The 26,591-nt window shown below is 44.9% G+C and overlaps 1 pseudogene across 1 annotated transcript in view; it reads right to left on the bottom strand.

Moving 5' to 3' along the window:
• Positions 1 to 10,393: 10,393 nt before the first annotated feature.
• The window catches only part of LOC311099391 (E3 ubiquitin-protein ligase RNF170-like), a 36,962-nt pseudogene continuing 20,764 nt past the window's right edge, over positions 10,394 to 26,591 (bottom strand). Inside the window, exons 2-3 of the transcript in view lie at positions 11,351 to 11,688; positions 10,394 to 10,489 (exon numbers count right to left, since the gene is read on the bottom strand). The product of the transcript in view is annotated as an E3 ubiquitin-protein ligase RNF170-like (transcript). The remainder of the gene's footprint in view (positions 10,490 to 11,350; positions 11,689 to 26,591) is intronic.

The following is a 26,591-nucleotide window of genomic DNA, read 5'->3' as shown; positions in this document are numbered from 1 at the left end:
TGTATTAATGGCACCTGTTTGAACTTGTTATCAGTATAAAAGACACCTGTCCACAACCTCAAACAGTCACACTCCAAACTCCACTATGGCCAAGACCAAAGAGCTGTCAAAGGACACCAGAAACAAAATTGTAGACCTGCACCAGGCTGGGAAGACTGAATCTGCAATAGGTAAGCAGCTTGGTTTGAAGAAATCAACTGTGGGAGCAATTATTAGGAAATGGAAGACATACAAGACCACTGATAATCTCCCTCGATCTGGGGCTCCACGCAAGATCTCACCCCGTGGGGTCAAAATGATCACAAGAACGGTGAGCAAAAATCCCAGAACCACACGGGGGGACCTAGTGAATGACCTGCAGAGAGCTGGGACCAAAGTAACAAAGCCTACCATCAGTAACACACTACGCCGCCAGGGACTCAAATCCTGCAGTGCCAGACGTGTCCCCCTGTTTAAGCCAGTACATGTCCAGGCCCGTCTGAAGTTTTCTAGAGTGCATTTGGATGATCCAGAAGAGGATTGGGAGAATGTCATATGGTCAGATGAAACCAAAATATAACTTTTTGGTAAAAACTCAACTCGTCGTGTTTGGAGGACAAAGAATGCTGAGTTGCATCCAAAGAACACCATACCTACTGTGAAGCATGGGGGTGGAAACATCATGCTTTGGGGCTGTTTTTCTGCAAAGGGACCAGGACGACTGATCCGTGTAAAGGAAAGAATGAATGGGGCCATGTATCGTGAGATTTTGAGTGTAAACCTCCTTCCATCAGCAAGGGCATTGAAGATGAATCGTGGCCGGGTCTTTCAGCATGACAATGATCCCAAACACACCGCCCGGGCAACGAAGGAGTGGCTTCGTAAGAAGCATTTCAAGGTCCTGGAGTGGCCTAGCCAGTCTCCAGATCTCAACCCCATAGAAAATCTTTGGAGGGAGTTGAAAGTCTGTGTTGCCCAGCGACAGCCCCAAAACATCACTGCTCTAGAGGAGATCTGCATGGAGGAATGGGCAAAAATACCAGCAACAGTGTGTGAAAACCTTGTGAAGACTTACAGAAAACGTTTGACCTGTGTCATTGCCAACAAAGGGTATATAACAAAGCATTGAGAAGCTTTTGTTATTGACCAAATACTTATTTTCCACCATAATTTGCAAGTAAATTCATAAAAAATCCTACAATATGATTTTTTGGAAATATTTTTCTCATTTTGTCTGTCATAGTTGACGTGTACCAATGATGAAAATTACAGGCCTCTCTCATATTTTTAAGTGGGAGAACTTGCACAATTGGTGGCTGACTAAATACTTTTTTTCCCCACTGTACATTTATTGATAGAGAACCACTACCACATATTGCTTAAATTGGTACAGGACTCTCACTAAACGGTGCAACAAATATATCCACTTACAAGGCACCCGTTAAAATATGTTAATGAGTGAGAAACAACAATACCATGCACCCACTAATTAAAAGGTATTTGCCGCTCCAAAAATGCCGTATGGTACTATATTCTGAATTACAGTAAATTACTGGCAGCAATTGGCCAGTAAGTTACTGTAGAGTTTGAGGACAAGGTTTGTAGAATTCCTAAAATACAGTATATTACCGTATTCTGTGGGAATACAGCATTCCCACTAATGGGTGCAACAAATATAGCCTCTTACAAGGCACGCTGTAATATATTGACTTGACTCGGACTCACGGGAATCATTGAACTGTACTTTACTCGTGGTCGCACACAATGAACCGCATACGTCAGTGCCTCATGTATGTATAGTGTTCGGCTGGTATTGCCCCACTAGGTGTCGCTACTAGTCATGGCTTTAGGTCAACATTTGAGAAGGTGTGTTTGCAGAGGGGTGTGGTTTATATAGCTAGATTGCTACTCTACTGGTGCCAAATATAATTAAAAGTTTACCCTATTCATCTATGGCAAACATACTTATATGTTCCCCCTTTCATCTGTGTCTGGTGTTAGCTAGTTACTGGCTAGCTACAGTGAGGGAAAAAAGTATTTGATCCCCTGCTGATTTTGTACGTTTGCCCACTGACAAAGAAATGATCAGTCTATAATTTTTATGGTAGGTTTATTTGAACAGTGATAGACAGAATAACAACAAAAGAATCCAGAAAAACGCATGTCAAAAATGTTATAAATTGATTTGCATTTTAATGAGGGAAATAAGTATTTGTCCCCCTCTCAATAAGAAAGATTTCTGGCTCCCAGGTGTCTTTTATACAGGTAACGAGCTGAGATTAGGAGCACACTCTTAAAGGGAGTGCTCCTAATCTCAGTTTGTTACCTGTATAAAAGACACCTGTCCACAGAAGCAATCAATCAATCAGATTCCAAACTCTCCACCATGGCCAAGACCAAAGAGCTCTCCAAGGATGTCAGGGACAAGATTGTAGACCTACACAAGGCTGGAATGGGCTACAAGACCATCGCCAAGCAGCTTGGTGAGAAGGTGACAACAGTTGGTGCGATTATTCGCAAATGGAAGAAACACAAAATAACTGTCAATCTCCCTCGGCCTGGGGCTCCATGCAAGTTCTCACCTCATGGAGTTGCAATGATCATGAGAACGGTGAGGAATCAGCCCAGAACTACACGGGAGGATCTTGTCAATGACCTCAAGGCAGCTGGGACCATAGTCACCAAGAAAACAATTGGTAACACACTATGCCGTCAAGGACTGATATCCTGCAGCGCCCGCAAGGTCCCCCTGCTCAAGAAAGCACATATACAGGCCCGTTTGAAGTTTGCCAATGAATATCTGAATGATTCAGAGGAGAACTGAGTGAAAGTGTTGTGGTCAGATGAGACCAAAATCGAGCTCTTTGGCATCAACTCAACTCGCCGTGTTTGGAGGAGGAGGAATGCTGCCTATGACCCCAAGAACACCATCCCCACCGTCAAACATGGAGGTGGAAACATTATGCTTTGGGGGTATTTTTCTGCTAAGGTGACAGGACAACTTCATCACATCAAAGGGACGATGGACGGGGCCATGTACCGTCAAATCTTGTGTGAGAACCTCCTTCCCTCAGCCAGGGCATTGAAAATGGGTCGTGGATGGGTATTCCAGCATGACAATGACCCAAAACACACGGCCAAGGCAACAAAGGAGTGGCTCAAGAAGAAGCACATTAAGGTCCTGGAGTGGCCTAACCAGTCTCCAGACCTTAATCCCATAGAAAATCTGTGGAGGGAGCTGAAGGTTAGAGTTGCCAAACGCCAGGCTCGAAACCTTTATGACTTGGAGAAAATCTGCAAAGAGGAGTGGGACAAAATCCCTCCTGAGATGTGTGCAAACCTGGTGGCCAACTACAAGTAACGTCTGACCTCTGTGATTGCCAACAAGGGTTTTGCCACCAAGTACTAAGTCATGTTTTGCAGAGGGGTCAAATACTTATTTCCCTCACTAAAATGCAAATCAATTTATAACATTTTTGACATGCGTTTTTCTGGATTTTTTTGTTGTTATTCTGTCTCTCACTGTTCAAATAAACCTACCATTAAAATTAAAGACTGATCATGTCTTTTTCAGTGGGTGTCAGTGGGTGCTGTAGGTGGGTGTGTTGCAGGTATCAGGCGCAGGACGCAGAAAATTTGTCCAAAAGACTTTAGTGAAAGCACACTCAATACACGAGCCAAAAAGCCCGGAGGCGAGAAAATACGCACACAGGCGTAAACCAAAATGCGCACTAACATGTGCGAAAATACCCTCCTAAACAGAGGAGGAAAACCACGAAGAGCAGACGGGCAACAGTAGCGCACAATCACGACAGCGAAACAATCACACACAACACCTGACAAACACAACGAGAACTTATAGGACACTAATGAGCGCTAAACGAAAACAGGTGTACAACATAAAGACAAAACCAAACGAACATAGAAACATTCAACGGTGGCAGCTAGTACTCCGGAGACGACGACCGCCGAAGCCTGCCCGAGCAAGGAAGAGAGGCAGCCTCGGCCGAAATCGTGACAGTACCCCCCCCTTGACGCGCGGCTCCAGACGTGCGCCGACTCCGGCCTCGGGGACGACCAGGAGGACGCGGAGCAGGGCGCGTCGGGTGACTACGGTGGAATTCTGTCAGGAGAGACAGGTCCAAAATGTCTCTCCTCGGCACCCAGCACCGTTCCTCCGGGCCGTACCCCTCCCACTCCACGAGATATTGGAGACCCCCCATCCGACGTCTCGAATCCAAGATGGACCGCACGGAGTACGCCGGTGCCCCATCGATGTCCAATGGGGGCGGAGGAGTCTCCCTGATTTCATCTTCCTGGAGTGGGCCAGCTACCACCGGCCTGAGAAGAGACACATGGAACGAGGGGTTAATATTTTTATACTCAATAGGCAGTTGTAATCTGTAACACACCTCGTTCAATCTTCTCAGGACTTTAAACGGCCCCACAAACCGCCAACCCAGTTTCCGACAGGGCAGGCGGAGGGGCAGGTTTCTGGTAGAGAGCCAGACTCGATCACCAGGTGCGTACACCGGCCCCTCACTGCGGTGGAGATCGGCGCTCGCCTTCTGACGACGGAGGGCCCGCTGCAGGTGGACGTGTGCAGCGTTCCACGTCTCCTCCGAGCGCCGCACCCACTCATCCACCGCAGGAGCCTCGATCTGGCTCTGCTGCCAAGGTGCCAGAACCGGCTGGTAACCTAACACACATTGGAAAGGGGTTAGGTTAGTTGAGGAATGGCGTAGGGAATTCTGGGCCATTTCTGCCCAGGGAACGTATCGTGCCCACTCCTCCGGCCGGTCCTGGCAGTATGATCTAAGAAACCTACCCACATCCTGGTTCAAACGTTCCACCTGCCCATTACTCTCAGGATGGTAACCCGAGGTGAGGCTCACCGAGACCCCCAAACGCTCCATAAAGGCTCTCCAGACTCTGGAGGTGAATTGGGGACCTCGATCAGACACAATATCCTCGGGTACCCCGTAGTGCCGGAAAACATGGGTGAATAGAGCTTCGGCGGTCTGTAGGGCAGTAGGAAGGCCCGGCATAGGGAGCAAACGACAGGCCTTAGAGAACCGGTCCACAACGACCAGTATAGTGGTATTCCCCTGCGAGGAGGGAAGGTCAGTGATGAAGTCCACCGAGAGGTGAGACCATGGTCGTTGTGGAACGGGCAGGGGTTGTAACTTACCCCTAGGCAGATGTCTAGGCGCCTTACACTGGGCGCACACTGAGCAGGAGGAGACATAAACCCTCACATCCCTCGCCAACGTGGTCCACCAGTACTTAGCACTAAGGCAGTGCACTGTCCGGCCTATACCAGGATGTCCAGAGGAGGGTGACGTGTGAGCCCAATAGATCAATCGATCCCGAACCTCGAGCGGGACGTACGTCCGACCCTCCGGGCATTGAGGAGGACGAGGGTCGGTGCGCAACGCCCGCTCGATCTCAGCATCGACCTCCCACACTACCGGTGCCACCAGACAAGACTCCGGCAGTATGGGAGTGGGCTCCACGGACCTCTCCTCCGTGTCATACCGCCGAGACAGTGCGTCTGCCTTACCGTTCTGTGACCCAGGGATGTACGTGATCTTAAATACGAACCGGGCCAAAAACATGTTCCACCGCGCCTGGCGAGGGTTCAGTCTCCTAGCTGCCCGGATGTACTCCAGGTTACGGTGGTCAGTCAAAATGAGAAAAGGGTGTTGAGCCCCCTCAAGCCAATGCCTCCACACCTTTAGGGCCTGTACCACGGCTAACAGCTCCCTGTCCCCTACGTCATAATTTCGCTCCGCCGGACTGAGCTTTTTGGAATAAAAAGCACAGGGGCGGAGTTTAGGTGGCGTGCCGGACCGTTGCGAAAGCACGGCTCCTATACCGGCCTCTGACGCGTCCACCTCTACCTGAAATGGTAAAGAGGGATCCGGATGCGCCAGCACCGGAGCCGAAGTAAACAGGTCCTTCAGCCTCCCAAAAGCCCTGTCCGCCTCGGCTGACCACTGCAAACGCACCGGACCCCCCTTCAAAAGAGACGTTATGGGAGCTGCCACCTGTCCAAAACCCCGGATAAACCTCCGGTAGTAATTCGCAAACCCCAAAAACTGCTGCACCTCTTTAACAGTGGTTGGAGTTTGCCAATTACGCACGGCTGACACCCGGTCAACCTCCATCTTCAACTGATAACCCAAAAAGGAGATCGACTCCTGGAAAAACAGACATTTCTCTGCCTTGACATACAGGTCGTGCTCCAACAGCCTCCTCAACACTCGGCGCACCAGGGCCACATGCTCGACTTGGGTAGACGAGTACACGAGAATGTCATCTATGTACACGACCACCCCCTGCCCCTGCATGTCCCTGAATATCTCATCCACGAATGATTGGAAAACTGAAGGAGCGTTCATCAGCCCGTATGGCATGACAAGATACTCGTAATGCCCCGAGGTGGTACTAAATGCTGTCTTCCATTCATCGCCCTCCCTAATGCGCACCAAGTTGTAAGCGCTCCTGAGATCTAATTTAGTGAAAAAACGCGCCCCGTGCAATGACTCCGTCATGGTCGCAATCAGAGGAAGTGGATAACTGTACTTCACCGTGATCTGATTGAGACTACGGTAATCAATGCACGGGCGTAACCCTCCATCCTTTTTCTTCACAAAAAAGAAACTCGAGGAGGCAGGGGAAGTGGATGGCCGTATGTATCCTTGTCTCAGAGATTTGTCTATGTAAGTCTCCATAGCTCTCTTCTCCTCTTGAGACAGAGGATACACATGGCTCCGTGGGAGCGCAGCTCCTGCCTGGAGGTCTATCGCACAATCTCCCTGCCTATGAGGAGGCAACTGTGTCGCCCTCGACTTACTGAACACAATAGCCAAATCCTCATACTCAGGGGGAATGTGCAATGCGGGCACCTGGTTGCCCCCACGGAAACGCCTAAACATCGACCCACACACTGGGCAGACGACTCCATCAGAGCCCTCTCCTGCCACGAAATAGACGGGTTATGGATACTCAACCAGGGCATGCCCAGCACCACCGGATACGCAGGCGAGTCGATCAGAAATAGCTGGATAATCTCCTCATGACCCCCCTGCGCACACATCCTAAGTGGCGCCGTGACCTCCCTGATCAAGCCCGATCCCAACGGACGGCTATCTAGGGCATGAACGGGGAATGGGACGTCAACAGGAAGAAGGGGAATCCCTAATTCTAAACAAAATTTTCTATCAACAAAATTCCCAGCCGCGCCTGAATCTACCAGCGCCTTATGCTGGGAATGAGGTGCTACCTGTGGAAAACGCACAGGTATACAGAAGTGCGCAACAGAGAGCTACTCACCTGGAAGGACTCCCCAGTGCGGAGCCTGTCGTCTTCTCCCCTAGGAGACCCTCCCCAGCACCTAGCCGCGGTGTGTCCTCCACGGCCACAGTTGGTGCAGGGGACGGCCCCCCTCGTACTCCGACCCCTCCTCTCTCTAGCGCCAGCGCCCCCAAGCTCCATAGGGCTCGGCTCGGAGGCGCTGGAGGATGAAATGGACGGACCCCCCTCGGAACGTCCGCGGGTAGCCAGCAGGGTGTCCAGCCTGATGGACATGTCCACTAACTGATCGAAAGAGAGGCTGGTATCCCTGCAGGCCAGCTCCCGATGGACGTCCTCTCGTAGACTACAGCGGTAGTGATCGATGAGGGCCCGCTCATTCCACCCTGCATCCGCCGCTAGAGTACGGAATTCTAAAGCGAACTCCTGGGCGCTCCTCCTCCCCTGCCGGAGGTAGAACAGACGTTCCCCCGCCGCTTTCCCTTCAGGTGGATGGTCAAACACAGCCCTGAAGCGGCGGGAGAACTCAGAGTAGGTGATGGTGGTGGCGTCTATTCTCCTCCACTCGGCGTTGGCCCATTCCAACGCCTCGCCGGTAAGACAGGAGATGAGGGCGGACACGCTCTCGTGTCCAGAGGGCGCCGGGTGCACGGTGGCCAGGTATAGCTCCACCTGTAGAAGGAAGCCCTGACACCCGGCAGCGGTCCCATCATAGGCCCTCGGGAGCGAGAGTCGAATTCCCCTGGGTTCCGGAGCTTGAATGGGCTGACTGGCCGATGGTGATGGCAGGGGAGGTGGAGTTGGGGGTGTCCCTCTGGTCTCCCAGCGTTGACGGGTGTTAATCACGTCCTGCAGGGCGGTCCCGATACGAAGGATCTGGTCATTCTGCTCACGGACCCGATCCTCCAGAGACTCATGTGCTGCTGCGGCTCCTGCTGATTCCATCCTTAAGGTGTGTGATTCTGTCAGTGGGTGCTGTAGGTGGGTGTGGTGCAGGAATCAGGCGCAGGACGCAGAAAATTAGTCCAAAAGACTTTAGTGAAAGCACACTCAATACACGAGCCAAAAAGCCCGGAGGCGAGAAAATACGCACACAGGCGTAAACCAAAATGCGCACTAACATGTGCGAAAATACCCTCCTAAACAGAGGAGGAAAACCACGAAGAGCAGACGGGCAACAGTAGCGCACAATCACGACAGCGAAACAATCACACACAACACCTGACAAACACAACGATTACTTATAGGACACTAATGAGCGCTAAACGAAAACAGGTGTACAACATAAAGACAAAACCAAACGAACATAGAAACATTCAATGGTGGCAGCTAGTACTCCGGAGACGACGACCGCCGAAGCCTGCCCGAGCAAGGAAGAGAGGCAGCCTCGGCCGAAACCGTGACAGTGGGCAAACATACAAAATCAGCAGGGGATCAAATACTTTTTCCCCTCACTGTAGATCTTCAGCCAGCCTGGAACAAAAGGGGGGGAAGTGTCGTTAAAATCTTTGAAGCAGTTTTCAAGTCAACACATCTGTCAGTGCTGCTGTGAACGGCATCACAAGAGACATGCCAAAAGGGAGATACATATTTTTTTCCATCATTGATGCAGTTTCAATATTGTTTGAGTTGCTTTGTGTATCACCAAGTTTGCTTGAGATGATTTTACTGTAACACTGCTCACTGCATCCAAGTGTCTTGACATAGGTGTTTCAAAGAGCTGTGAGTCAAGGTGAGCTCATGAATATATGCTCCCCTCCCTCTCAGCCTGTCTTTTCAAACTTCCTGGTAGTTAGCCATGAGAGAAAAAGTACTTTTCAGAATGACTGTTCAGGACCTTTAACTAACCATTATCATAACACATATCCAAACTGCAGATCTATGCATTTATAATGTAACAAAACATTACAAAGACTTTGCCGTAGAGAAACACATTAAACTTTGGCGAGTGCCTCTCTTTCAGTCTGAGAATAGCGTCTGTGAGAGCACGGCTAGCATAGTACATTGGCCTGAGTAAAACATATTTTGGGGGTTATCCCCGCAGCCCCACGTAAGGCAGGGGGAGGGCTACAAGCTCTGGGGGCCAATGTGCATGTCATCAATGTCTATTTTTATTTTATTCAGTGGTGTAAAGTACTTAAGTAAAAATACTTGAAAGTACTACTTAAGTAGTTTTTTTGGGTACTGTACTTTACTTGACTATTTATATATTTGACTACTTTTACTTCACTACATTCCTAAAGAAAATGATGTACTTTTTACTCCATACATTTTCCCTGACACCCAAAAGTACTTGTTACACTTTGAATGCTTAGCAGGACAGGACAATTGTCTAATTCACACACTTATCAAGAGAACATCCCTGGTCATCCCTACTGCCTCTGATCTGGCGGACTCACTAAACACATGCCCCTGGCTATCCGTACATTTAAAAAACAAGAAAATGATTCAGTGTGGTATGCTTTACATAAGGAATTTTAAATGATTTATACTTTTACTTTTACTTTTGATACTTAAGGATATTTTAGCAATTACATTTACTTTTGATACTTAAGTATCTTTAAAACCAAATACTTTTAGACTTTTAGTCAAGTAGTATTTTACTGAGTGACTCACTTTTACTTGAGTCATTTTCTATTAAGGTATCTTTACTTTTACTCAAGTATGAACATTGGGTACTTTTTCCACCACTGATTTTATTTAATAAAGCATTTTGACAGTAACCCTTCAAAAAGTAATTCATAAACCTTTTTAATTTCCATATGTACTAGGAAGCTAAGTGTTTGTTGTTTGGGCTTCAGGAATGTGACTGAAAAAGTGAAAAAGAAAAAAGAAGCTGATTGAAAGAGGATATCAGTGAACAAATTATGTGGTCAAGGTTACGATGGCACCAGTACAATGAGTGGAGCTTACTCAGGTGTTCAAAGGCGCATATTAGACCGAGAGCCTAATGCTTCTTCGGTAGTTCTTTATGAGTTTTAGTTTAGAAAACCATCTCTCTGCAGAAGCGACAGTTCCAGGGATGGCAAAAACAGCTTGATTGCTGTAGCTAACATCGGGGCAGTTGTGCTTCAAATACAGCAGTTCTGTAACATCTTTATTCAAGCCTCTCATTCTCCTTAATTGCCGCCCTCAACACGTTACGGAAAGGGATGAACTGTATAAGAAGCTCTGGGGGCAGGTCGACGGGATACTGGACAGATGCGTACAGATTATAATTTTTTGTAGACAACAGTTCTTGAGGGCTTAAACAAAAAAAGCTGTTTGCGATTTCATTCATACTGGTGAACCGGTGTTTTAGGTGTGTGGTTGCAATATCAACAGTCCGTTATCTCTGGTATATTTTGGCATGCATCATTCAAGACTAAGTTTAAATTGTGTGCAGTGCAATGGACATATAATGCACAATGTCTAAGGAAAGACTGTCTGGGTTGGCAATACTCAGTATAGAAAACAGTCGGGCCCGCAACCTGAACCTAAAGGCCGTGGTGAAAACATTTGCACACAAAAAAGGAGGACTTCAGGACACCAGGGGAGTTTCTCAAGTTGGTTTAATTTGTTTTAATTTAATTTACCTTGAATATTACAGCCCATTTGTGTAGGGTATTAGCCAGACAAAACCAGCTGAGTTCAACAATAAATAGTGGCTGAATTTATCCTCCAGCCGACTACTTTTTTCCTCATTGCTAGGCTATTTGATGTGTAATTTTTATAAAAAGTGTATAAATAGCAGCTAAATACGGTATATAGCTATAGATTGTCGAACTCCAACTTTGCGGGGGGGGGGGTCCAGAGATGATACGCCAGTGATGATAGCCCCTAACCCCACAGGACTAGCTTTCACAATCACCGATGTTTCTGCATCTTGATTGAAGTAGGCCATGTTGTGTGAACTGGCCAGTGCGTTTTTCCACTCGTTGAATGTTGATTCTTGTTCATCTTTCCATGTCCATTTGCATGATGCTTTTATGAGTATTCTCAGTGGTTTGGATGTGGTTGCCAGATTTTGGATGAATCTGCCACAGTAGTTCAATAGTGCTAAGAAGCGCCTTACTTCAGCAGCGTTAGTCGGTCTGTGTGTGTTCTGTGCCGCTTCCACCTTTGACTGTGCTGCTCCGATTCCATTCTTCGGGAGAACGTGCCCCATGAACTCCATCTCTTTCAGTCGGAATTCACATTTGCCACTGTTGAGGGTAAGCCCCCTCTCCTGCGGTCGTCTCAGGACTTGGTGTAGTCGTTTGTTGTGTTCTTGTGTGTTCTTCCCAAACACAATGATGTCATCAGAGATGTTGTGGACCCCCTCGATGCCTTGTAGGACTTGGCGGATTATGTGCTCATTTGTCTCTGGAGCAGAGGAGATACCTAACTTTAGACTTTTGTAGTTCCTCAAACCTGTGTGAGTCACAGATGTGGTCAGGGAACAAGACTCAAGATTCAGCTTGATCTGATGATATTCCCACTTTAGATCCAGTTTTGAGAAGACCAGGGCTCCCGACATGTCCTCCAGGATCTTGTCGATGGTGGGAATGGGGTGTCGCTCTGTGCATGTCAACACACCTTGATGCCACCAGTTTTCCTGTGTACTGCAACCAATGGTGACATCCATGGTGTAGGTCCATTTACTTCTCAATAACATCCATGTCTTCTAGCTCGTTCGTATTCTCTTCAACTATGTTCCTGACATACTGGCTGTGCCACAAGTGTGACACTCTCATCTACATGAATTCCTAACTGGAAGTCTTTCAGTTTTCCCAGCCTGTGAAAGTCTTTGTATTCTTCCTGCAGTTCAGCTTTGAATTTATTTCTGTCATCAGCTTGCACTGCGTTTACATGTGCCTTTGGTCCTATGTGCAAAATGCCAAGAGCAACTGCTGATTTCTTTCCAAGTACAGATGTCTTGAAGTCTTTCAAAACAAATCAAAATGTATTTGCCACATGCGCCGAATACAGCAGGTGTAGACATTACAGTGAAATGCTTACCTACAAGCCCTTAACCAACAATGCAGTTTTATTAAAGAAAAATGTAAAATAAAAAAGTGTTAATTAAAGAAAAATAGAAAATAAAAGCAAATAGCTGAAGAGCAGCAGTAAAATAAAATAACAGTAGGGAGGCTATATACAGGGGGGTACCGGTACAGAGTCAATGTGCGGGGGCACTGGCTAGTCGAGGTAATTGAGGTCATATGTACATGTGGGTAGAGTTAAAGTGACTATGCATAAATAGTAAACAGAGTAGCAGCAGCGTAAAATATGGGGATGGGGTGGGGTGGGGTGGGGTGGTGGGCAGTGCAAATAGTCCGGGTAGCCATGATTAGATGTTCAGGAGTCTTATGGCTTGGGGGTAGAAGCTGTTGAGAAGCCTTTTGGACCTAGACTTGGCGCTCCGGTACCGCTTGCCATGCAGTAGCAGAGAGAACAGTCTATGACTAAGGTGGCTTGAGTCTTTGACAATTTTTAGGGCCTTCCTCTGACACCGCCTGGTATAGAGGTCCTGGATGGCAGGAAGCTTGGCCCCAGTGATGTCCTGGGCCGTATGCACTACCCTCTGTAGTGCATTGCGGTCGGAGGCCGAGCAGTTGCCATACCAAGCGGTGATGCAACCAGTCAGGATGCTCTCGATGGTGCAGCTGTAGAACGTTTTGAGCATCTGAGGACTCATGCCAAATCTTTTCAGTCTCCTGAGGGGGAATAGGTTTTGTCGTGCCCTCTTCACGACTGTCTTGGTGTGTTTGGACCATGATAGTTCGTTGGTGATGTGGACACCAAGGAACTTGAAGGTCTCAACCTGTTCCACTACAGCCCCGTCGATGAGAATGGGGGTGTGCTCAGTCCTCGTTTTTTTCCTGTAGTCCACAATCTTCTCCTTTGTCTTGATCACGTTGAGGGAGAGGTTGTTATCCTGGCACCACACGGCCAGGTCTCTGACCTCCTCCCTATAGGCTGTCTCATCGTTGTCGGTGATCAGGCCTACAGCTGTTGTGTCGTCGGCAAACTTAATGATGGTGTTGGAGTCGTGCCTGGCCATGCAGTCATGGGTGAACAGGGAGTACAGGAGGGGACTGAGCACACACCCCTGAGGGGCCCCCGTGTTGAGGATCAGTGTGGCAGACGTGTTGTTACCTACCCTTACCACCTGGGTGCGGCCCGTCAGGAAGTCCAGGATCCAGTTGCAGAGGGAGGTGTTTAGTCCCAGGATCCTTAGCTTTGTGATGAGCTTTGAGGGCACTATGGTGTTGAATGCTGAGCTGTAGTCAATGAATAGCATTCTCACGTAGGTGTTCCTCTTGTCCAGATGGGAAAGGGCAGTGAGGAGTGCAATATAGATTGCATCATCTGTGGATCTGTTGGGGCGGTATGCAAATTGGAGTGGGTCTAGGGTTTCTGGGATCATGGTGTTGATGTGAGCCATGACCAGCCTTTCAAAGCACTTCACGGCTACAGACGTGACACTCTCAGGACCAACCTCTGGTCCTGGGTCGGCCTTGGACTGATTCATGTAAATTACAGAAGTTTGATTAAAATATTTATTTTTATTGTAACTCTGGCTTCTGAAACCAATATGGACATTCTGGTTGTAAATGAATCTTGGTTAAAGATGTCTGTGCCGGACTCTGATATGTATCTGACTGGTTATAATGTTTTTAGATCTGATAGAGTTGGCAGAGGAGGGGGAGTCACCATATATCTGGTATCTGGTATTTTATAGGATCTCTGTTAGCTGTTGCAAAAGCAGCAGCTACTTATCCTGGTCCTTGTTCACACAAAACATGAAACATGACATAATACAGAACATTAATAGACAAAAACAGCTCAAGGACAAGGACATGTAGCCTACATATCAATACATACACACAAACTATCTAGGTCAAATAGGGGAGAGGCGTTGTGCCGTGAGGTGTTGCTTTATTTGTTTTTTAAACCAGGTTTGCTGTTTATTTGAGCAATATGAGATGGAACGGAGTTCCATGCAATAATGGCTCTATATAATACTGTACGCTTTCTTGAAATTGTTCTGGATTTGGAGACTGTGAAAAGACCTCTGGTGGCATAAGTGTGTGTGTCAGAGCTGTGTGTAAGTTGACTATGCAAACAATTTGGGATTTTCAACACATTAATGTTTCTTATACAGAGAAGAAGTGATGCAGTCAGTCTCTCCTTAACTCTTAGCCAATAGAGACTGGCATGCATAGTATTTACAGTTGAAGTCGGAAATGTACATACACCTTAGCCAAATGCATTTAAACTCAGTTTTTCACAATTCCTGACATTTAACCCTAGTAAAAATTCCCTGTCTTAGGTCAGTTAGGATCACCACTTTATTTTAAGAATGTGAAATGTCAGAATAATAGGAGAGAGAATGATTTATTTCAGCTTTTATTTATTTCATCACATTCCCAGTGGGTCAGAAGTTTACATACACTAAATTCGTATTTGGTGGCATTGCCTTTAAATTGTTTAACTTGGGTCAAACGTTTTGGGTAGCCTTCCACAAGCTTCCCTCAACAAGTTTGGTGAATTTTGGCCCATTCCTCCTGACAGAGCTGGTGTAATTGAGTCAGGTTTGTAGGCCTCCTTGCTCGCACACGCTTTTTCAGTTCTGCCCACACATTTTCTATAGGATTGAGGTCAGGGATTTGTGATGGCCACTCCAATACCTTGACTTTGTTGTACTTAAGCCATTTTGCAACAACTTTGGAAGTATACTTGGGGTCATTGTCCATTTGGAAGACCCATTTGCGACCAAGCTTTAACTTCCTGACTGATGTCTTGAGATGTTGCTTCAATATATCAACATAATTTTCCTTCCTCATGATGCCATCTATTTTGTGAAGTGCACCAGTCCCTCCTGCAGCAAATCACCCCCACAGCATGATGCTGCCACCCCCGTGCTTCACGGTTGGGATGGTGTTCTTCGGCTTGCAAGCCTTCCCCTTTTCCTCCAAACATAACGATGGTCATTATGGTCAAACAGTTCTATTTTTTTTTATCAGACCAAAGAACATTTCTCCAAAAAGTACGATCTTAGTCCCCATGTGCTGTTGCAAACCATAGTCTGGCTTTTTTATGGCGGTTTTGGAGCAGTGGCTTCTTCCTTGCTGAGCGGCCTTTCAGGTTATGTCGATATAGGACTCGTTTTACTGTGGATATAGATACTTTTGTACCTGTTTCCTCCAGCATCTTCACAAGGTCCTTTGCTGTTGTTCTGGGATTGATTTGCACTTTTGCCAAAACTATAGTTTGTTAAAAAAGAAATTTGTGGAGTGGTTGAAAAACGAGTTTTAATGACTCCAACCTAAGTGTATGTAAACTTCCGACTTCAACTGTATATCAGCCCTCTGATTACTATGAAGAGCAAGACATGCCGCTCTATTCTGGACCAGCTGCAGCTTAACTAGGTCTGTCCTTGCAGCACTCGACCACACGACTGGACAATAATGAAGATAAGACAAAACTAGAGCCTGCAGAACTTGCTTTTTGGAGTGTGGTGTCAAAAAAGAAGAGCCTCTCTTTATTACAGACAGACCTCTTCCCATCTTTACAACCATTTAATCTATATGTTTTGACCAAGACAGTTTACAATCTAAGGTAACGCCAAGTAATTTAGTCTCCTCAACTTGTTCAACAGCCACACCATTCATTACCAGATTCAGCTGAGGTCTAGAACGTAGGGAATGATTTGTATCAAACGCAATCTCATAGTTATAGAGATGTTCAGGACCACCCATTCCAAAACAGACTACAACTCTTTGTTAAGGGATTAGCTGTGGTTGCTGATGCGTATATTTTTGAATCATCAGCATACATGGACACACATGCTTTGTTTAATGCCAGTGGCAGGTCATTGGTAAAAATAGAAAAGAGTAGAAGGCGTAGAGAGCTGCCCTGCGGTACACCACACTTTATATGTTTGACATTAGAGATGCTTCCATTAAAGAAAACTTTTTGAGTTCTATTAGATAGCTCTGAATCCACGATATGTCAGAGGTTGAAAAGCCATAACACATACAGTGAGGGAAAAAAGTATTTGATCCCCTGCTGATTTTGTACGTTTGCCCACTGACAAAGACATGATCAGTCTATAACTTTAATGGTAGGTTTATTTGAACAGTGAGAGACAGAATAACAACAAAAAAATCCAGAAAAACGCATGTCAAAAATGTTATAAATTGATTTGCATTTTAATGAGGGAAATAAGTATTTGACCCCTCTGCAAAACATGACTTAGTACTTGGTGGCAAAACCCTTGTTGGCAATCACATTTTTACATTTACATTTACATTTTTGTCATTTAGCAGACGCTCTTATCCAGAGCGACTTACAGGAGCAATTAGGGTTAAGTGCCTTGCTCAAGGGCACATCGACAGATTTTTCACCTAGTCGGCTCGGGGATTAGAACCAGCGACCTTTCGGTTACTGGCACAACGCTCTTAACCACTAAGCTACCTGCCGCCCTATCACAGAGGTCAGATGTTTCTTGTAGTTGGCCACCAGGTTTGCACACATCTCAGGAGGGATTTTGTTCCACTCCTCTTTGCAGATCTTCTCCATGTCATTAAGGTTTCGAGGCTGACGTTTGGCAACTCGAACCTTCAGCTCCCTCCAAAAGATTTTCTATGGGATTAAGGTCTGGAGAATGGCTAGGCCACTCCAGGACCTTAATGTGCTTCTTCTTGAGCCACTCCTTTGTTGCCTTGGCCGTGTGTTTTGGGTCATTGTCATGCTGGAATACCCATCCACGACCCATTTTTAATGCCCTGGCTGAGGGAAGGAGGTTCTCACCCAAGATTTGACGGTACATGGCCCCGTCCATCGTCCCTTTGATGCAGTGAAGTTGTCCTGTCCCCTTAGCAGAAAAACACCCCCAAAGCATAATGTTTCCAACTCCATGTTTGACGGTGGGGATGGTGTTCTTGGGGTCATAGGCAGCATTCCTCCTCCTCCAAACACGGCGAGTTGAGTTGATGCCAAAGAGCTCGATTTTGGTCTCATATGACCACAACACTTTCACCCAGTTCTCCACTGAATTATTCAGATGTTCATTGGCAAACGGGCCTGTATATGTGCTTTCGTGAGCAGGGGGACCTTGCGGGCGCTGCAGGATTTCAGTCCTTCACGGCGTAGTGTGTTACCAATTGTTTTCTTGGTGACTATGGTCCCAGCTGCCTTGAGATCATTGACAAGATCCTCCAGTGTAGTTCTGGGCTGATTCCTCACCGTTCTCATGATCATTGCAACTCCACGAGGTGAGGTCTTGCATGGAGCCCCAGGCCAAGGGAGATTTACAGTTATTTTGTGTTTCTTCCATTTGCGAATAATCGCACCAACTGTTGTCACCTTCTCACCAAGCTGCTTGGCGATGGTCTTGTAGCCCATTACAGCCTTGTGTAGGTCTACAATCTTGTCCCTGACATCCTTGGAGAGCTCTTTGGTCTTGGCCATGGTGGAGAGTTTGGAATCTGATTGATTGATAGCTTCTGTGGACAGGTGTCTTTTATACAGGTAACAAGCTGAGATTAGGAGCACTCCCTTTAAGTGTGTGCTCCTAATCTCAGCTTGTTACCTGTATAAAAGACACCTTGGAGCCAGATATCTTTCTGATTGAGAGGGGGTCAAATACTTATTTCCCTCATTAAAATGCAAATCAATTCATAACATTTTTGACATGCGTTTTTCTGGATTTCTTTGTTGTTATTCTGTCTATCACTGTTCAAATAAACCTACCATTAAAATTATAGACTGATCATTTCTTTGTCAGTGGGCAAACATACAAAATCAGCAGGGGATCAAATACTTTTTTCCCTCACTGTAGGTTTTTTCAACAACAGGTTATGATCAGTAATATCAAAGGCTGCACTGAAATCTAACAGTACAGCTCCCACAATCTTCTTATTATCAATTTCTTTCAACCAATCATCAGTCATTTGTATCAGTCCAGTACATGTTGAGTGCCCTTTTCTATAAGCATGCTGAAAGTCCGTTGTTAATTTGTTTACAGAGAAATAGCATTGTATTTGGTCAAACACAATATTTTCCAACAGTTTGCTAACTGGCAGCAAGCTGATAGGTCTGCTGTTAGAACCAGTAAAGGCCGTTTTACCACTCTTGGGTAGGGGAATTACTTTGGCTTCCCTCCAGGCCTGAGGACAAAGATTTTCCTCTATTTTCAGATTAAAGATATGAGAGATAGGAGTGGCTATAGAGTCAGCTACCACCCTCAGGAACTTTCCATCTAAGTTGTCAATGCCAGGAGGTTTGTCATTATTGATCGATAACAATCATTTTTCCACCTCTCCCACACAAACTTTACAAAATTCAAACTTGCAATGCTTTTCTTTCATAATTAGTTTTTTTTATGCATGAATACGATTGCTCACTGTTCGTTATTGGAATTTCCTGCCTATGTTTGCCCACATTGCCAATGAAGTAATCATTAAAATAATTGGCAACATCAAATGGTTTTGTGATGAATAAGCCATCTGATTCCATTATTCTTTATGTCATTGATCTTGGATTCATAATAAAGTTTCTTATTTTTTGTTGTTGAGTTTAGTCACATCATTTCTCAATTTGCAGTAAGTCAGCTAGTCAGATGTGCAGCCAGACTAATTAGCCACTCATTTTTCCCTATCTCTTTCAACCATACAGTTTTTCAATTCCTCATCAATCCACAGAGCCTTAACAGCGACCGGAGACCCATGGGGCGGCGCACAATTTGTCCAGGGTAGGGGAGGGAATGGGTAGAGCATGGCGTTTGCAACGCCAGGGTTGTGGGTTTGATTCCCACGGGGGGCCAGTATGAATTAAAAAAAAAAAAATAATAATAATGTATGCACTAACTGTAAGTCGCTCTGGATAAGAGCGTCTGCTAAATGACTAAAATGTTTTTAAAAAATGAATGTGGCTGTTTTTCTTGATTGTTTGTGTTGTGCTGTATTTTTGTTTGTTTTTGCACTATATCTAATTGTATTTTATCTTGTGAATTGTATGTGCAGGGCTCTCTTGTGAAAGAGACATTGGTCTCAATGGTGACTCCCTGTTTAAATAAAGGTACAATTAAAAAACAACAACATGTTAACTGGCTGGCCATTGACTAATAACTGCATTTCAGCATCATCAGTACTGCTGGTTAAGTGTGAACACATGTTCATCATTGTCATTGTCTGGTTTGTCATTTTGTGTAGCAGGTGTGTTTGTGACTTGATTTACCTTCAGTTTTATCTTTGTCCTGCACATTTTGGAGAAATGTCCATCTTTACCACATTTGTTGCATTGTTTACCTTGTGTGATGGAACATGCCCGTCCAGTATTCCCCTCCTGACCACATCTGAAGCATTTGACAGCTTGATCATCATCAGATGGCTTGTCCTTGTTGGATGAAGAAAATCTTGTTTTCCATTTTTCCCTTATTGTTCCATTCCCGTCTGGGTTGTTTTTGTTAACTTTTTCCCTGTTGAACTGCATTGACATTGTTTTTCCATCCTGGCCGCCTGCTGGTCAACAGCTCTTGCTCTATCCATTAGAGCGGTGAGAGTCAGGTCCCTCTTGTGCAGCAGCCGCTTGCGTAACATATTTGAGTGACACTTGTCAATCACTTGGTCCCGTATGAAATCGTCTTTGAAGTCTCCATAATAACACGTCGCAGCCAACTGCTTTAGGCTGCTTATGAACGTGTCCACTGATTCCCCCTGCGCTTGTTCAGCTTGCCTAAACAAATGTCTCTAGTTGGAAATGTTTTTTTGGTGGAGTGAAGTACTCATTTAGCTTTGTCAATGCGATCTAATAGTCCTTGTCTTCCCCTGTGTCATCTAACATGGTGAATATACCCTCAGTAATGGAAAACGTACTCAATTCTCATACTTGAGTAAAAGTAAAGATACCTTAATAGAAAATGACTCAAGTAAAAGTAAAAGTCTCCAGTAAAATACTACTTGAGTAAAAGTCTAAAAGTATCTGGTTTTAAATGTACTTAAGTACAGTGGTGGAAAAAGTACTCAATTGTCATACTTGAGTAAAAGTAAAATATACATACAATTCCTTATATTAAGTAAACCAGACAGCACGATTTTCAAGTTTTTTTAATTTACGGACAGATGGGCACACTCCAACACTCAGACATAATTTACAAACGCAGTATTTGTGTATAGTGAGTCCGTCAGATCAGAGGCCGTAGGGATGGCAACGTGTTATATTGATAGGTAAATGAATTGGACCATAATTCTGTCCTGCCTGAGCATTCAAAATATAATGAGTACTTTTTGGTGAAAATGTATGGGAGTAAAAAGTTCAAATTATTTAGGAATGTAGTGGAGTAAAAGTAAAAGTTGTCAAAAATATAAATACTAAAGTACAGATACCCGAAAAAACTACTTAACTAGTACTTTAAAGTATTTTTACTTAAGTACTTTACACCACTGTATATCCTGCACATCCGAGCGTCCTAAGTGCAATATAAGAGCTTGTTTTCGTGCTGCATCTTTCACTCCCGAAGCAGTGATGAACAGTTTGAAACTATTAATAAATCTTGCCCATCGCAAACCAACACTGGTTGGGTTGGAATGTACATCAAACGGCGGGTAAGAAGGTAAACTCAGTGCCATTGTTCTTAGATTATTTTGCTAGCTACAGTGGGGAAAAAAAGTATTTAGTCAGCCACCAATTGTGCAAGTTCTCCCACTTAAAAAGATGAGAGAGGCCTGTAATTTTCATCATAGGTACACGTCAACTATGACAGACAAATTGAGAAAAAAACATCCAGAAAATCACATTGTAGGATTTTTAATGAATTTATTTGCAAATTATGGTGGAAAATAAGTATTTGGTCACCTACAAACAAGCAAGATTTCTGGCTCTCACAGACCTGTAACTTCATCTTTAAGAGGCTCCTCTGTCCTCCACTCGTTACCTGTATTAATGGCACCTGTTTGAACTTGTTATCAGTATAAAAGACACCTGTCCACAACCTCAAACAGTCACACTCCAAACTCCACTATGGCCAAGACCAAAGAGCTGTCAAAGGACACCAGAAACAAAATTGTAGACCTGCACCAGGCTGGGAAGACTGAATCTGCAATAGGTAAGCAGCTTGGTTTGAAGAAATCAACTGTGGGAGCAATTATTAGGAAATGGAAGACATACAAGACCACTGATAATCTCCCTCGATCTGGGGCTCCACGCAAGATCTCACCCCGTGGGGTCAAAATGATCACAAGAACGGTGAGCAAAAATCCCAGAACCACACGGGGGGACCTAGTGAATTACCTGCAGAGAGCTGGGACCAAAGTAACAAAGCCTACCATCAGTAACACACTACGCCGCCAGGGACTCAAATCCTGCAGTGCCAGACGTGTCCCCCTGCTTAAGCCAGTACATGTCCAGGCCCGTCTGAAGTTTGCTAGAGTGCATTTGGATGATCCAGAAGAGGATTGGGAGAATGTCATATGGTCAGATGAAACCAAAATATAACTTTTTGGTAAAAACTCAACTCGTCGTGTTTGGAGGACAAAGAATGCTGAGTTGCATCCAAAGAACACCATACCTACTGTGAAGCATGGGGGTGGAAACATCATGCTTTGTGGCTGTTTTTCTGCAAAGGGACCAGGACGACTGATCCGTGTAAAGGAAAGAATGAATGGGGCCATGTATCGTGAGATTTTGAGTGAAAACCTCCTTCCATCAGCAAGGGCATTGAAGATGAAACGTGGCTGGGTCTTTCAGCATGACAATGATCCCAAACACACCGCCCGGGCAACGAAGGAGTGGCTTCGTAAGAAGCATTTCAAGGTCCTGGAGTGGCCTAGCCAGTCTCCAGATCTCAAACCCTTAGAAAATCTTTGGAGGGAGTTGAAAGTCTGTGTTTCCCAGCGACAGCCCCAAAACATCACTGCTCTAGAGGAGATCTGCATGGAGGAATGGGCCAAAATACCAGCAACAGTGTGTGAAAACCTTGTGAAGACTTACAGAAAACGTTTGACCCGTGTCATTGCCAACAAAGGGTATATAACAATGTATTGAGAAACTTTTGTTATTGACCAAATACTTATTTTCCACCATAATTTGCAAATAAATTCTAAAAAAATCCTACAATGTGGTTTTCTGGAAAAAAAATTCTCATTTTGTCTGTCATAGTTGACGTGTACCTATGATGAAAATTACAGGCCTCTCTCATCTTTTTAAGTGGGAGAACTTGCACAATTGGTGGCTGACTAAATACTTTTTCCCCCACTGTAGGTCACTTGTTTGCTAGTTAGCTGTGTTAGCTGAATGGTTTTCCCTCGGTTTTCATGAAAAGTCCTTTAACAAATTCACTTTTCCTTCACTCAACCAGCTTCATGAGTGGATAAGGTAAAACATTTTTTCCATATTCTTGTTGCCAGTTGTAATGTTGACTTGACTCGGACTCACGGGAATCATTGAACTTTACTTTACTCGTGGATAATGAACCGCATACCTCAGTGCCTCACATGTACAGTATGTATAGTGCTCGGCTGGTATTGCCCCACTAGGTGTCACTAATACACTACATACGCCTTGAAATACAGTATGTTAATGAGCCAGAGACTCTTTCCCCGCCCACAATATTTTCCCACAATGTACCATAATTAATACAGTAAAACACATTTACGGTATCTACTGCGCATTCTACAGTGTTTTACTGTTGAAATTAGAGAAAGGTCTTACAGTGTGCTGTAAAACAAATATACGGTATTTTACTGTGCATTCTACGTAATCTACTGTATTCAGTTTATACAGTATCATACTGTTGACTAATACAGTAATTTACTGATCAAATGTCCGAAGCTTTGTTTGATCATGTGCTGTTTCAAACTGTGTGTTGCAAAATGCGAGTCCCCACTGATTTCGCCATGGTTCCAGTGCACTCTTCGATTTCAAGCTGCTTTCAAACACCGACCTCTACTGGACACTGTAATTACAAATATAGTTTGAATTTTGTACAAAACGTTTCACCTGACCAGTAGCTTAGCAGGTAGAGTAGGGAACTATGGAACATTCAGGGACGTGAGGGTATGAGGTTGAATATTGTTGAAGGCACGCTATTTTGAAAATTGCTTTATGTGAAACCACACTTTCTGCACTGTTGATCAAATTTGTTTTATTTAGTAATTTATAAGCTTCTGTCTTAAGCATCATAAATGATGCCATAGATTCCTTTTTTTTTATATGCAGTGGGGAGAACAAGTATTTGATACACTGCCGATTTCGCAGGTTTTCCTACTTACAAAGCATGTAGAGGTCTGTAATTTTTATCATAGGTACACTTCAACATTGTATGATTTTTTTGACAAAAGTATTTGATACATCAGAAAAGCAGAACTTAATATTTGGTACAGAAACCTTTGTTTGCAATTACAGAGATCATACGTTTCCTGTAGGTCTTGACCAGGTTTGCACACACTGCAGCAGGGATTTTGGCCCACTCCTCCATACAGACCTTCTCCAGATCCTTCAGGTTTCGGGGCTGTCGCTGGGCAATACAGACTTTCAGCTCCCTCCAAAGATTTTCGATTGGGTTCAGGTCTGGAGACTGGCTAGGCCACTCCAGGATATTGAGATGCTTCTTACGGAGCCACTCCTTAGTTGCCCTGGCTGTGTATTTCGGGTCGTTGTCATGCTGGAAGACCCAGCCACGACCCATCTTCAATGCTCTTACTGAGGGAAGGAGGTTGTTGGCCAAGATCACGCGATACATGGCCCCATCCATCCTTCCCTCAATACGGTGCAGTCGTCCTGTCCCCTGTGCAGAAAAGCATCCCCAAAGAATGATGTTTCCACCTCCATGCTTCACGGTTGGGATGGTGTTCTTGGGGTTGTACTCATCCTTCTTCTTCCTCCAAACACGGCGAGTGGAGTTTAGACCAAAAAGCTCAATTTTTGTCTCATCAGACCACATGACCTTCTCCCATTCCTCCTCTGGATCATCCAGATGGTCATTGGCAAACTTCAGACGGGCCTGGTCATGCGCTGGCTTGAGCAGGGGGACCTTGCGTGCGCTGCAGGATTTTAATCCATGACGGCGTAGTGTGTTACTAATGGTTTTCTTTGAGACTGTGGTCCCATCTCTCTTCAGGTCATTACCCAGGTCCTGCCGTGTAGTTCTTGGCCGATCCCTCACCTTCCTCATGATCATTGATGCCCCACGGGATGAGATCTTGCATGGAGCCCCAGACCGAGGGTGATTGACCGTCATCTTGAACTTCTTCCATGTTCTAATAATTGCGCCAACAGTTGTCTCCTTCTCACTAAGCTGCTTGCCTATTGTCCTGTAGTCCATCCCAGCCTTGTGCAGGTCTACAATTGTATCCCTGATGTCCTTACACAGCTCTCTGGTCTTGGCCATTGTGGAGAGGTTGGAGTCTGTTTGATTGAGTGTGTGGACAGGTGTCTTTATATATGTATATATTAAAATATAAATATATATATTTATGACTATATATAGTAAACTTAAAGGCAAAAAGGGGAAGAATGATGGGATTCCAACTGATTATAGGCTACTAAAGCCAACGACTTACTGCTGCGTTATGGAAACAGTGGAATAAAATAATATTTATATTATAATCACACACCGCTATATTGCTTACCAGCAGATGTCACTAATATGCATTGTGAACAGATAATGAAGCTCTGCGTAATGAACAGTTTTTCGGCACAATTTGGTAAAAGCGCCGAAGCCTTCAGAAAGCCTCGGTTTACCATCAGTAGTGATTAGCAGGTGAATGGTTCAAATCCTAGGCAGTCAGTCTCCACCTCTGCCTTTTCCATAACATAAGGCCATATGTAACCTGATAGTCTATTATGAGCATGACTTATACAAGTCACAAGTGCGTTGACATGTGTACTAAGTACTGAAAACCACTTCCTACAGTAGTATTTATTTACTTTCATTAACATCTGACATGTATGAAGTCCACGTGATTACCACTACACACACACACATTATCCTGATCCAAGACAAACTTGACTTGAGTGACCTAACCCGGAACGTTGAATTACAGAAGCAATCTGTAAAAGACTATAAAATGAGAAAATGCTTCAGAAGAAGGCCCAATAGCGGCCTGGGAAAGTCTGAGAAATTGTTTCAGTCCCCAGGGAGCTCTCCACAGTAATCGCCCTTTTGGTTCTCAACACCGGTTGGTCCCATTGGTGTTTTTCGGGTCATGTGACGGTGCCACTAACCTCAGTTTCTCAGAGCGGGGCCAACCCGCTACTGGGGACCCAATGAAAACATATTAATGAGAGAGACAGCATCTTATTGGCTCTAAAGGGAGGAACCCCATGGACAACTAATGCAAAGTTAAAAAGACCTGTCTGTTGTAATCCTGTTGAGTATACTATTTTTCTATTAATTGTGTGTGTGTGTGTGTGTGTGTGTGTGTGTGTGTGTGTGTGTGTGTGTGTGTGTGTGTGTGTGTGTGTGTGTGTGAGAGAGAGAGTGCGTATGCGCGTGTGAGTGTGTGTAGGTTTGTGTGTGCATGCTCCTGCATGCATGCGTTTGTGTTTGCAGGTGCGTCATATTCATGTGCATGTGGGTGCGTTGATATGCTTTTGCAATGTTGTGTGTGAATGCATTTCCCTGTGGTTGTTAGCTGTATTAATAGGTGTTTTTTTCTGTATTTGTTTTGATGTGTTAGTGTGCATGTTTTTTTGTAACAGTTTGAGTGTGGTTATCTTCCCTGCCAAGTCTTTAACTTGGTTTATCCCGTTTGCAAAACGTTTTTCAACAGAATCAATACACGCAAACACAGTTCACAGCAGCCTCATACAAACAGCATGATCCCTTCAATCGTTGTAGTCCTTCTCGCATCTACACATTCGCCTCCTCTCACCTTGTGGACTTTTTAATGTTTTAAAAAACTTCTTAGCAGACACTCTCATCGAGAGCGAGTTACAGTAGTGAGTGGATACATTTTCATACTTTTTTCCCATACTGGTCCCCAATGGGAATCGAACCCACAATACTGGTGTTGCAAGCACCATGCGCTACCATCTGAGCCACACAACTTCAGTGCAAAACACATCAGCTTTCTGTGATTAGGCGAAAAAGCCTTTCCAAGCCAAACCTTCATATCTTAACCGCTAACCACTACACACAGACTACATTGTTGTCACCATGTTAACATCATAATAAACATAGCTACTAGAACTAATGTGTTATTAAACCCGCTACAAGCATGCAGTACAGTGAACAGTCAGCAGCAAGCAGTTTAGCACTTACACCGGTGGGCCCCGGTGGCAATATGTTAATACAACCAAAAGCTTACCTTGACTTGGAAGAGTTC

Source organism: Coregonus lavaretus, assembly GCF_964263955.1.
Source record: "Coregonus lavaretus genome assembly, chromosome: 24".
In the NCBI taxonomy this organism is placed as follows: Eukaryota; Metazoa; Chordata; class Actinopteri; order Salmoniformes; family Salmonidae; genus Coregonus; species Coregonus lavaretus.
Note: the sequence above shows the minus strand (reverse complement) of the source record. Positions and strands in the feature narration are given on the sequence as shown.